The sequence below is a fragment of the Ambystoma mexicanum genome, chromosome 4p, assembly GCF_040938575.1.
Source record: "Ambystoma mexicanum isolate Mex_15411 chromosome 4p, UKY_AmexF1_1, whole genome shotgun sequence".
NCBI lineage: Eukaryota > Metazoa > Chordata > Amphibia > Caudata > Ambystomatidae > Ambystoma > Ambystoma mexicanum.
The window spans coordinates 39,785,890-39,788,834 of NC_090927.1; the positions used below are offsets into that span (position 1 = coordinate 39,785,890).

Genomic DNA, 2,945 nt, shown 5'->3' on the forward strand with positions numbered 1-2,945 from the left:
ATTCAGACTTGCTTTCGGGTCTCCTGCTCATCCATGCATTTTCTTTTACTTTTCAGAAGCATTTCCTTCTCCCGGTTACCTTGAAACTCTGAATATGCAATGCGCGTGATAATAGAAATCCTTTTAATAATGCGTAGTTTCCTTCACTCCCAGTTCTTGACCAGACTGGCCTTCTAGAAACGTCCATTCCATGAGAAATCCAACATCCTCCCTTTTGCTACAGGTAAACCCATTCTTCGGGCATTTTACATCTTTACCCTTTGCGTTTTCTGTGCAGGCTTTAGAAAACTGTAAAAGAAAATGGACACATTATCTTTCTAAACAAACATTGGTTTAGAAATATTTCACATGTCTTTAAGGCTTCTAATTCTAAACCAAATTCATAAAATAGCCAAAATTAAGGCGACCTCCGTTCCCCTTAAAGCTCCAAGCCAGAATGTTGCATCTTTCCGATCCTATTTCTCTACAAACCTCCTCTGCATTTTAATCAGTCTTTATGCAGAGCCCTAAATGGTGCAGATGCCTTAGTGACCCCACCCTTCCCTTTCCATTATATACTCTAGAAATACTTTCAATGTTTGGAATTTTAATGCGATCTCCGAGCACCAGTCTTGATTGGTTCACCCACAGCTCCGCTTTCAGCCATTTTAGAAATATACTGGAGTTTTCCCAACGTCTTATATCCAAATAAGAGTGCTCTTGTTCTACCTGGCAACCCATATATTAATACCAAACTCTGGATAAAGATATTCCATGCAGGAGACATTCCACAAGCCAAGGGATCATCTCTAAAGTGCGTCCTCTATGCATTTCAGTCAAGTGGCTGCAGTACATTTTATCAAACGTCCACAGACCATTCATAATCAAGGAGGTGTTTTTTTTTCAGACTCATGATTTACCCACATTATTCTAGAGCTTGGTTTTTACTACTTTTTCATCATTCCAATACCTATTACACAGTCTATTGTACTTATGTGCAAAACTCAATATAAAAGGGTTATATTGATATTGGCCTTGGGTAATTAATTGGGAACACATTTCTGATGAGAAATAAGCTTTCTTTGCAAGCTTATTGGTAGTGTAAAAAACATTTGTGCATTGCAACAACTAAATATTTTATTTGCCTCCATTTTTGGGTGGAAGTAATGGAAGTGGCCAGGATGCAACCCTGCTTTAGGTCACGGGTCATGTGACTATTGTCCACAAGTTCCACCCCCCATTTAGTATCTAGACGCCCCTGAGCTGGTGCTGTAATTAAGGCCAGTATTTTACCCGATACACATGATAAAATGTGTCTGAGAAATCTGTAGATGGAGGATATACTGGGTGTTAGAAGGCTGCCTTACCTGAGGCACCACTCGCTCTTGCAGCATTCACCCCACTGCTGCTTGGGGTTGGGTGCGGGTTCAGTCTTGTTGCGACATAAGCAGCATTCTTAAGCTTGGGGGTCTCCATGGTTTCCAAACTGCACAGACGTGGGGGCATAATCAGCAGTAGGGTTCATAAGCGATACAATAAAAAAAAATACATGTATAACATCAGAATCATCATAGAAAAAAAATAGGGCCTCTTCAATATAAAACGCACAAAAACAAAACACAAGGACACACATTTAACAATCAAGAGGAAAAAGAAAAAAACATTGATAAAAAGACTAATATATACCTTTTTTTACAGGTATATACATAGTAAGCAGACGCACCAGGACGGTGCCGTCACTAAATGCACTGGGGGTCATTATGACCATGGCGCTAAGGGGTTAACGGCGCCGTAAAATGCTGTGGCGCCGTTAACCCCTTAGCGCCTAATTACGAGGTCCCTTTGCGGGACCCGATCTTAACGGCTGGTCTGGACCAGCCGTTAAAGTATGGACCCGCAAAGGGACTTCAGAGGTAATTACGGTACCGCAATTTGCGGTACCATAATTACCACCTTCCCCAGTCCCATTATGCCCTATGGGGCAAAAACGGGAATGGGGAAGGGCCATAGTGAAATGGGGAAGTACCGCCCCGCCAACCTTGGAATGGGGTGGTACTTCCCATTTCACCATGGCAGACTCGTTACAATACCAAACCAACCATGGTGCTAATAGCGCCATGGTTTAGCGCCGGTGTTGTAATGAGGGCCACTGTCATGAAAACTATAGACAGACTTACAGCGGGGTGCAAAGGAAAGTCAACAAGGCTGAAATGGCCAGATATTGAACTATGTGGGCACAGTGAACACTGTAGATAGATGCACCTAACCGATGCCGTCGCTATCAAAACTAACATGCATGCTAATAACAAACTCACCAAAATAATTTAATGCCGGGCTCCAGGGCCGAATTATCAAATATCCGTATGCTAGCTTCTGGTAGTATCTGTGCTTCAATTCTGTCTCCCTTCTTTCTGGCTACCCTTGATCAGTGTCTATCACTGTTCCAATATCATGCTAATACGCAAGAGATCTTTCTTTTGTGGTTTTGGGAGAAGGATCTTCCAACCAGTATCTGGTACAAGGTGTGAGAAACCTGAAGGTGTCTCACTACTAGTGTCCAGGCTAGTGTCAAGGAGGCCAGGACACAGCCATCGCTATTGGATCGAGATCCTGGTGGTGGACTAGTGAGGTAGGATCACCCGAGGGGTCCTCAGGAAGTGGCAGTGGTCCACCAAAGGGTGAGACGCGGTACCCCCTTCCTTTCGACACCTTTTCCCCGTCCTGACCAGTTGGATACTTAGAAACTCTATCCTCCCCCCTTCCCGACACAAACACTTTCTCACAACGTGAACGACAACGGACTAATACCCGAGCCGTTTACCTGACATGTCCCAACAGAAGGGTCAGGCAATTACTGCCAACTACACACACCTGACTACTCTTTCCCTTACCCATAGGGACAAAAGGCAGAGCACACACAAGCACACTCCGAGCAAGGCCAAACGCACGACGAAGCAGCCATTCCC

At 44.0% G+C, this 2,945-nt stretch overlaps 1 long non-coding RNA gene across 1 annotated transcript; it reads right to left on the minus strand.

The window, feature by feature from the left end:
- Positions 1-224: 224 nt before the first annotated feature.
- On the minus strand, positions 225-1,727 carry LOC138452941 (uncharacterized). The gene is made up of 2 exons (XR_011260329.1): positions 1,347-1,727; positions 225-288 (listed from the first exon to the last, which is right to left on the minus strand). It is a non-coding gene; the product is annotated as an uncharacterized lncRNA (long non-coding RNA).
- Positions 1,728-2,945: the final 1,218 nt, after the last annotated feature.